This window comes from Diadema antillarum, unplaced genomic scaffold (genome assembly GCF_040938485.1).
Source record: "Diadema antillarum isolate AM-2024a unplaced genomic scaffold, OU_Dant_1.0 seq00000891_RagTag, whole genome shotgun sequence".
NCBI classification, from domain to species: domain Eukaryota; kingdom Metazoa; phylum Echinodermata; class Echinoidea; order Diadematoida; family Diadematidae; genus Diadema; species Diadema antillarum.
Window position 1 is genome coordinate 1,086,724 of NW_027271755.1, and position 10,777 is coordinate 1,097,500.

Below are 10,777 nucleotides of genomic sequence, written 5' to 3' on the forward strand. Positions count from 1 at the left end.
TTCAAAAGTTTTCTTTGTGGTTTGTTTCTCAAGGCGTATAATCATACACGAAGTATAACACACAACATTATTCATCTTTTCTTCTCGCAGGTATGCTGTGTTTGTTTTTGTTCATTTAACACGTTTCGTATAGTTTAGGACTCTCATATTGTACAAAGTAGGTGTGCGTAGTTGAATTAATCAAACATCGTAGATTGATGCTTTAACACTTCAAGTTACTCAGAATAAGTACGTATTAGTCTCATTGGCTGTGTGTGATACCAGCCCTTTTTGGATATATAACATGTGTAACAAGCTTATATATAGAAAAAGACGCAATTCAGTGTAAATATCACTTCATTCATTCATTTCCACATACTGAGTAAAACGACAAATGGCATTCATAGATATAAAGGTACATGAATATACAGCTGTACTAAAAGAGGAGAAATCAACAGGAATAAGAGCTTTTCAAAGGTTAATCTCAGTCAGACAAGTTAAATATAACACGTGGCTCAAGTATGACAATACATAAATAAATCCGTAAGATAGCTGCAGCAGGGGAGTTGTTTGTCTTAAGGCTGCGTTTATCAACTTTCCCCTGTTTAAACGACTTTCGAAAGCCCTTTCGATAGCCCTTTCCATAGCCCTTTCCATAGCCCTTTCGAAAGCCCTTTCCATAGCCCTTTCGAAAGCCCTGTCCACTCCCTGTACTATTAATGTGCCGCTTGTTTTCGTCGGCTGCGTTTATCAACTTTCCCCTGTTCAAACGGCTTTCGATAGCCCTTTCGATAGCCCTTTCCATAGCCCTTTCGAGAGCCCTTTCTAAAGCCCTGGCTGCCTGTACTATTAATGTGCCGCTTGTTTTCTAAGAAGGGACGGCGAAAAGCAATTACCATCATAAAGACATATCTTCCTTTGAGAGTGACGAGTCATGATACAATGGCACATGAATCAATTGTCTTCCTGTCTGTGAGGCAGCTCCAGTTTAGCACATACTTCAAATATTTCTGAGTGGCGGCATGAGACATGGGATCAAAGGGAATGAGACTGTTGTTACTCTATTTCTCAAACCTTGTTGGTGAAAGAAACATCTCCTTGTTCCAAGCATATGCGTGCATTACACACAGCTGTATGTATACACCTGTGTACACGTACTCGTGTGCACTTTACGTGGCGCGCGTCTTTTCAGAAACCGGAAACGCATGGTTGCGTAACCGCAGTAGGGCGACCTAAAGGGCTTTCAAAACAGCTTTGCGTTTATCAACTTCGAAAGGCTTTCACAAACAGGTTTCTGATAACCTGTTTAGGAAACCTGTTCGGATCGCCACAAATTTGGGGCTTTTCGAAAAGGCTTTCCTAAAGGGCTTTCAAAACAGCTTTGCGTTTATCAACTCGTGAAAATTCCTTGAAAGCTGTTTGGATAACCTGTTTCTGCCGAGAAAGGAGAGTTGATAAACGCACCCTTTCGTAAAAAGGCTTTCCTAAAGGGCTTTCAAAACAGCTTTGCGTTTATCAACTCGTGAAAATTCCTTGAAAGCTGTTTGGATAACCTGTTTCTGCCGAGAAAGGAGAGTTGATAAACGCACCCTTTCGTAAAAGGCTTTCCTAAAGGGCTTTCAAAACAGCTTTGCGTTTATCAACTCGTAAAAATTCCTTGAAAGCTGTTTGGATAACCTGTTTCTGCCGAGAAAAGGAGTTGATAAACGCAGCCAAGGTTATCTTAGTTTTTTTCTTAGGCATTAATCATCAGATTTCACAACAAATTCTTGACATGTCATGTGAGTTTGCAGTTGTGTTTGATCATAATAAAGAATGTACTTTTTCTTCGTCATGAAATAATCCGCTTGAAAAAGTTTATGTTTCGTGTCTATTATATTGATAATATATATATATATATATATATACGGTTGTTAGCTCAAAATTTGCGCTATCTTCATGAGCGCAAAATCCTTAAATTCAATATATATATTGTAACCAATGAAGAATTGGTAGATTAGTGTATTAGTAAGAAAACGGTGAAAATTAGTCAAATATTGAGAGTTCTGTGGTCGAATATATAATCGATCGATTATTTTAGCAATCGATCATGAATCGATCAGTTTCAAGGAAACTGACGATTATGGATTGTTTTGTTAGGAATTTTAGAGGGGTAATAATTGTTGGAGATGCGATTATGTTCAGCAATAATCTTTCATACAGTTATTGTTTCGTTATCTAATCATTTCCGTATGATGAGGAAGGTTAATAAGCGTTAGTATGTGAGGAAAAGGTCAGTAAGTAAAATGCGTAACTGTTTCGGAAATATAGCGGTCGAAGAATAATAAGAGGTCGAAAATGTATCTAAACAGCTGGGTGGGCCTGGATACAGGCCGATAGAGCTGGGTGGGCCTGGATACAGGCCAAAGAGCTGGGTGGGCCCGGGTACGGGCCAAGGTGTGGATGAGTAGTGTTATTGAGTATTAATAAAGCGTTGATTGAAGTGGATACTACTGCCTGGACCGTTTCCTTTGAAGTCTGCTGCAGTATAACACAAGTATTGGTGAGTAGTGCAGTGCAATTACGGAACTGATGAAATGATATGCGAGTGAACTGGTATTGGTATCTGCGATTGGATGAGCTGCACTGGTATTGGTATCTGCGAGTGGATGAGCTGCTCTGGTACTGGTATCTTCGTTGGATGAATTGTGACTGGTAGTATTCTGGTAGTAAGCAAGTAATGGGAATAGACTGGTAGTAAGTAACCCAGCAATATGGTACATTTCAACGCCGTTCTCCACGCCTGGTTGTATATTTCAACCAAACGGACCCCAGCCTAGCTCGGACCATCCTGACCCTTCTCCAGCTAGTTGCCGGGGCCGGATGGCACACAGCGTATAACAACATATACACTAGCGACAGAAGGAGAGAAGGCTACACGTGGTGTCACGAGTGGGATTGGCAGTAGACAGGGCAGCGCAACATGCATCACTCAGCAAGGACTGCTGGCGTGCGTCAGCAAACTCCAGCGGAAATTTGGTGGCAGCTAGAACAGGAGCTGGCAGACGTGGAAGCGATGATGACAGATCTTCGTGCAGCACTCGGAAGAACTCCAGCTCCGTCGCAGGGACCAGCTACCACCAGCCACCCCAGCTCAGGAACGATGAGTTCAGGAAGGGCAGGAATTAGCAGCAGCACACCACTAGACCAGGATGGCTTCACCACAGCACCAAATGCTGCAGCAGAGTCATCCGGAAGTAAAGCTCCCCCTGCTAGTTTTGCAAGGCGATCTGGTGGAAGCGTTGAGATTCCTCATTCGTTCCCCAGTAGTTTTGCAACACCTGAAAGCAGACCAGTCAACGATGGATACAGCAGGTATCGCAAACAACCAGTTACAGCGCAACGGCTTGGTGTCGGCATGATGACTGGAAGTCAGCAATGGCAGAGTGGTCCTACATGTGAAGGTAGGATGGCAGGCGGCCCCAGCAGGATCCAGCAGACCAGTTGGGAGACACCAGCAACGGGCAACCAGCCAGCACCAGTAAATGAAGTTCTGGTAGGTGCTGAAGGTAATTCATCAGCAGCGCCATCAGCAAAGGGTACACCGTGGCGAAGACCAGAACTGTGGGACGAAGGCAGTTACCAGCGCAGATATAGAGGTGGAGATAAGCTGCGGATGACTCCCGATAGATTCGACGGCAGGGGGCCGATTCTTGACTATCTGAGTCATTTTGAGGCCTGCGCAGGGGTGAACGGATGGTCCGAAGATGAAGCACTGCAGTATTTGGCTGCCAGTATGCGAGGCCCAGCTGTAAAGGTCCTTGTTCAACAGACAGGAAGGAGGTTAACGTACAGCGAGCTGGTAAATAGGCTTAAGCAACGGTTCGGCCCAGCAGGCAAATCCGAGGTCTTCTTGGCTGAGCTGCGGACCAGGAGGAGGAAACCAAAGGAAACTCTGCAGGAGTTGGGGCAGGGTATTCGGAAGCTGACTGCATTAGCCTACCAAGAATTTGACGAGGCGGGGCAAGATCGCTCAGCAAGAGGCCACTTCATGGACGCGGTCGTAAGAGCAGAGATACGAGAAGGTCTTTTCCGCGCCCAGCCCCGCACACTTGACGAGGCGATCGAAGCAGCATTGAGTACAGAGGCTTTCCTGAGGATGGAGACGGAGAGAAGCGATGGCCGGTCGCAGCGGTATAGCAGAGCACTGGCGACTGATGATGTAGAGCAGAAGAGCCCTGCAACCAAGGAGAAAGACGGCGCTATGAGGCGAATGACGAAAGCAGTGGAAGAGCTGATTTCCAGAGTGGAATCTTCTCCACCAACACGATCGAGAACCAACGCGACATCACAATTTGCAAGGGTACCAGCATCATCACTGCCTGGGGACCAGAGCAACAATTGTTTCAATTGCGGCCAAGCTGGCCATTGGAAACGAGATTGCCCACGTCTAGTGAAGCAACCACTTAGAAGTATGCCAGCAAACATCGATGCAGACAGGAGGAGGTGCTACCACTGCAATCAAGTTGGCCATGGTTGGAGGCACTGCCCCCAAGCATCAAATATCGAGCAGATACCAGCGCGCAGTCAGCCAGAGTGGGGACCAGCTCCACTTCGTAGTGATGTTGGTGGCGTGCAACAAAGGACACCAGAACAACCACAGCGAGCACCCCAGGCTGAACAAGCAGAGCAAGCACGGCCAGTTGGCAATAGCAGATATCATGGTCTTCATGTTGAGTCTAAGATCAACGGTCAGCCCATCACATTCCTAATTGATACCGGTTCATCGCAGACGTATGTGTCCAATGCGATCTTCAGCAAGATTGCAGATGCAAGGAAGCCGGTATTGCAGCGAGCAACTCGTACAGTGCGCCAAGCAGACGGTTCTCCACTCGAGACCAGTGGTAAAACACTGGCTGAAATCCAGATGGGACATTTGCTGTTCGTGTTTGAGGTGACGGTGGCCAATCTTCACAATGAGGGTATCATCGGGTTGGACTTCTTGATGCAAACACAGTCGGTGCTGGATTGCCGCAAACTGGAGCTGCAGCTGCCATGGGAGACGATCCAATGCAAAGATCATCGGGGTCAGCCTTTCTGCCGCAGAATCATAGCAAGCGAGACCAGTTCAGTACCCCCAGGACACGAGGCAATATTGAAAGGCATGGTGGCAGGTGGAAGGCCACAACCAATCGCAGGAGTTGGCCTGCTGGAAGCTCCTACCAACCAGGCTGAGACCCTCAGTAAGGGCTTGCTGGTAGCAAGGGCTGTCGTTGAGGCGGATGCTGAGGTACTCCCTATCAGAGTTTACAACCCCACAAAGGAAGAGAGAGTGGTGAAGCAGGGCACTATGGTGGCGTGTCTGACTCAGCTCCAAAACGCTGAACAGGTCGAGGTAATTCCACGTGACGTGAACGGTGGTGATGGCATGCCATCACATGTGGTAGAGCTGTACGAGAGAAGCATTGAAGAGGTCCCAGAGCAGTACCACCCGCAAGTAGCAGAGCTGCTGCAAGATTTTGCAGATGTCTTCTCACATGGACCAACAGATCTGGGCAGAACTGACTTAGTCCAGCACAGCATAGATACTGGTGATGCAAGACCAGTGCGACAAGCACCAAGACGATATCCAGCAGAGCAGAGGGCGGAGATTGATAGACAGATAGATCAGCTACTGTCTCAGGGGCTGATTGAGCAAGTAAGCAGTCCTTGGTCTTCCAACGTGGTCTTGGTCACAAAGAAGGATGGGAGCAAGAGGATGTGCATAGACTACCGCCAACTGAATGTTGCAACACTGAAAGACGCTTATCCGCTGCCCAGAATAGATGACACACTGGATGCACTCAGCGGGGCAAAGTGGTTCTCAACCCTCGATCTTGCCAGTGGGTATTGGCAAGTGCAGCTAGACGACCAGGCTAAGCAGAAATCAGCCTTCATCGCTAATGGCGGGTTGTATGCCTGGCGCGTTATGCCCTTCGGGCTCTGTAATGCGCCAGCCACCTTCGAGCGTCTGATGGATAGAGTGATGGCAGGCCTTACCTGGGAAATGTTGCTTGTGTACTTGGACGACGTGATTGTCTTTGGCAAGACAGTGGAAGATGAGCTGTCACGACTTCGAGTGGTTTTCCAGCGACTCCGTGAGGCCGGCTTGAAGCTTAAGCCGTCGAAGTGCTCGCTATTTCACACCAGCGTTAGGTACCTGGGGCATATCGTGTCGAAGGATGGAGTGACAACAGATCCAGACAAGACATCCGCCATTCAACAATGGCCAACACCGAGGACCACCAAGGAAGTGAGGAGCTTTGTGGGGCTGGTATCGTACTACCGCAGGTTTGTTGCAGGCTTCGCCTCCATCGCCAAACCGCTCCACCAGCTAATGGAGAAAAATCACAAGTTCCTCTGGACGAAAGAATGCCAAGAGGCATTCGATGAGCTGAAGGGGAGATTATCATCGCCTCCTATCCTGGCCTATCCACGCCCAGATGGCAGTTATATCCTCGATACTGATGCCAGCGACATTGGTGTTGGGGCCGTGCTCTCCCAAGTCCAAGATGGTGCTGAGAGGGTGGTGGCATATGCAAGCCGCACACTGCGGAGAGCGGAGAGAAATTACTGCGTGACGAGGAAGGAGCTCCTAGCAGTGGTGGTCTCTCTGAAGCAGTTTCGTCAGTACCTATATGGCCATCATGTGGTGATACGGACAGATCATGGCTCGCTGCAATGGCTTGTCAGATTCAAGGACCCCAGGGGTCAGCTGGCAAGGTGGTTGGAGTTGATCTCGGAATATGATTTTGAGATCCGCCATAGGCAGGGGCGAAGTCATGGCAATGCAGACGGCTTGTCACGCCGACCGTGTAGACAATGCGGTTGTGATGAGGAGATACCAGCAGACCAAGCCAGGGTACTGGTAGAGCAAGAAGCAGATGAGGCTCCCGATATCGGCAGTTTACAGGAACAAGACGAGGACATCAATCCGGTTCGTGCCGCTAAACTGGCAGCTGAGCGACCGTCTGATGAAAAAGCAGCATCATGGTCTGCCAAGGCAAGACAGCTCTTGGATCACTGGGAAGCGCTGGAGGTTAGCAGCGGGGTCCTTGTCCGTCGCTGGGAGGCAGCAGATGGTAGCACTGTGAGGAGGCAGATTATCCTACCAAGAGTCCTTGTGAGAGATGTGATTCGGGCGGTTCACGCTTCTATGACTGGTGGCCATTTTGGTATGGGCAAGTCGCTAGCTCGTGCTCGGCTACGATACTTCTGGACTGGGATGGCAGCAGATTTCCGGTCTGCTCTGCGTGAATGTGACATCTGTGCAAGGAGAAAGGGTGTTGGTAGAACACCGCGTGCCCCACTGCAACAGAGAATCAGCGGCTTCCCAATGGAAAGAGAGGTGCTGATGCCAGGCGATGTCGCTGAACCAGATGATGCTGACCACCAGGAGGAGGTCTGCACAGATTACGCAGAGAATCTGCGTACAAGGATGAGACGAGCACATCACCGTGCACGAGCTAGATTGGGGCTGGCCTGCAGAAAACAGAAGCGGTTTTACGATCAGAGGGCCCATGTCGCATCATACAATGTTGGGCAGTATGCGTGGCTCCGGAGAAAGATGCGGAAGAAGAGCTGCAGTCCCAAGTTGCAGACGAAATGGTTGGGGCCATACTTGATCGTCACGAAACTATCAGATGTTACGCTACGGCTGCAGCTTTCACCAAGGACCAGGCCGCTGGTGGTTCATGTGGACCGCCTGAAGCCATATACAGGGGTGCAGAGGCCAACGTGGGAGTTCAGACCGAAACAAGTAGAGGAGGCTGTACCAGAACCGGCTACAGATGACGAGGAGTCTGATGGAGGTTCAGATGCCCACCCAAATCAAGTTGATGAGGCTGTATCAACAGAGCTGGCGTTGGAAGGTGATGAGCCTGGAAGAGATTCCAGCTATAAACCGCACCCATACCCGAGACGGAACAGACGTCCCCCCAGATACTTCTAGGCATGCACATATCGGCATGTCGAACTCTCACTGTTTGGGGACTGAAATCTCATGTTATTCATTTTTGGTATTCGCATTCATGCAGGACATTTCCGACATGGCGAGGAACCAGAGGGGTGAACAGCGGTCCGCTGGGGCCAGTAATGTTGCTGAAAGTGAGCAAAGGACAGTTCTGGATGGGACTTGGCACGGACTGTTTATAAAAGCCACAATAAATGGGGCACGAGTTGAAGCGTTGGTGGACACTGGCTCAACCCATTCCTTCATAGCCAGGAGGATTTACGACACGATTGACTCGAGCAGTAAGCCACCGTTAAGTCCACTGGATGAGCCGATGATGATGGCAGACGGATCGCTATTGGCAATGGATGGGAAGGCAACAGTCAATTTACAATTGGGACTTCTATCGTATACGGCAGACGTAATTGTTGCTGACATACGCCATGAAGGAATATTGGGCCTCGATTTCCTGCGTGGTAGCAGATCTGTCGTAGACTGTTACCGACATAAACTGCATACGCCATGTGGGACTCACGAGTGCTACCCCCATCTAGTTCAGGAACCGGTATGGGCTAGGCCAGATACTGGTCGCGCAGATTGTTGGTGTTTCGGATTCTGCAAGTGAAATCAGTGCCGGAACAGTGATTGTCGTTGTATGTGGAGTGACTGGATAAATTTAGCATACACGCCAGTGCCAAATCGGACAATTCAATGATGCCTTCTTTTTGTGTGTGTTTTGTTATCATTATTTTTAAGACCATGCCCACCGAGGAGAGAAGAGACGAAAAGGACCCCAAGAAAACATACCGCTGCCCGGTGTGTTCACGAGTCTATGCCTCGCGGGCTTCGGTGAAGAGACACGAGCAGGACGTACATTCTCCAAAGTACTACTGCGACCGTTGCTCATTTAGGACCACGTACCGTAAGGAATTGGAAAGACATTATGGGGAGCATGTCTCTAATTGCGCTCCAACCATCAGGGTACACACCAAGACCCCCGTCTCCGCACCGGTTAAGAATAAGGCCCCAAGCACGCCCAACAAAGACAGAAGCAGGAGCCGGTCACCTGTGGCAGTGGGACGTAAGAGGGTCCCATCTAGCAGCATGTCAACCGCTCGGCGCGTTTCACCATCACGGGGTGAGACGCCTTTAATTGACGAGGCGTGTCTGGAGCAAGACAGCGAGTGTGGGCTATTGGACCTGACTGGGGGTAGAAAGAGGGAGGTTCCAAGGTCCCCGGTCGCCTCCGCCTCCAGAGGGTCAGAGGTTAAGATGGCTGTTGATGCCGAGGTACAGGTGAGGCCAGCGGATCTGGACGGGACCATCATCAGGGACAGACTTTTGCAGCTGCGCCAGTGCGAGCAGGCCACTAGTCTGACGGACAGCATCGATAACACTACCAGGCGGGTGTTGCGGCCAGGCCGTGTGTGGACAAGGCGTATTGAGCGGTACATCACTACAGCCGGGGAGTGGCTGGAGGTGCAGACAGATATCGTGGCCGACGATTGAGCAAGGGAACCAGTTTAACGTAGCAACCAGTGTTGTTTTAATTTGGTTTAAATTTTGAAACATTTATGGACAATAAATAAATGAAAGGACGGAAGCCGGGATGAGCAGGATGGACGCTTTGCCGATTTATGAGCTGTAATCATTGGACATTAAGTATCGCACTGGACTTGGTTTCTCATGCTAAGATTCTATGTTGTGCTCACATATGTCAAATGTAGGGTTTTGGTTTTCGAGTGGCAGATATTAATGTTGTGTCATAGGTAACCATAAGCACTTCAGTTTATACCAAGTAGGTATTCACTTAATTGGTAGTGATGGAAGATAACGATGTTTAGCAAAGACCATACTACCAGAGAGGTATTCTTTTTGTTATCATATTGGGATTAACAGTGCAGACTGTGGATTTTTATATTAGTTGCGGTTTAGATAAAACCAGGTTGTTTTGGAGTAATCGCACTGAATTATATTTTGTCTCTCTTTCAAGAAGAAATAGGACCAAAGTGGTAGAGACCGTGTTCTGTTTGAGGAGATTTTAGCAGTAATCTTGGATGATGTATGTTTGATTAGGCTGGTATCATTTACTTGATTTGCTAGGATGAAAATCAAACAGTGAAGGCCCATTAAGATGGGAAGTGCCATGTTTTGCTCATTCAGCACAATGCGCTAGAAGACAGATTACAGCATGTTCATGTTCATGTTTATAGGAGGTGAGACCCGGTAGGAATTTGTGATTTGAGCAGTGCTCATGAGGTTTCCATTCGTGCGGAAGTTAGAATGTAGGGATGTTTGGTATAAAACGTTATGTGGTTGGATGTTTGAGGAAAATGCTATCAAGACGTTGAGATAGTAGCAAGGTTTTTATCGAGTGTTGCATTTTGTTGTATTTTATACTTACCTGTTCAAGTTGTCGAGTTGTTATTTGTCAGCTCGGGGACCGAGCTTAGCGAGGGAGGGGTGTCGTGTAACCAATGAAGAATTGGTAGATTAGTGTATTAGTAAGAAAACGGTGAAAATTAGTCAAATATTGAGAGTTCTGTGGTCGAATTTATAATCGATCGATTATTTTAGCAATCGATCATGAATCGATCAGTTTCAAGGAAACTGACGATTATGGATTGTTTTGTTAGGAATTTTAGAGGGGTAATAATTGTTGGAGATGCGATTATGTTCAGTAATAATCTTTCATACAATTATTGTTTCGTTATCTAATCATTTCCGTATGATGAGGAAGGTTAATAAGCGTTAGTATGTGAGGAAAAGGTCAGTAAGTAAAATGCGTAACTGTTTCGGAAATATAGCGGTCGAAGAATAATAAGAGGT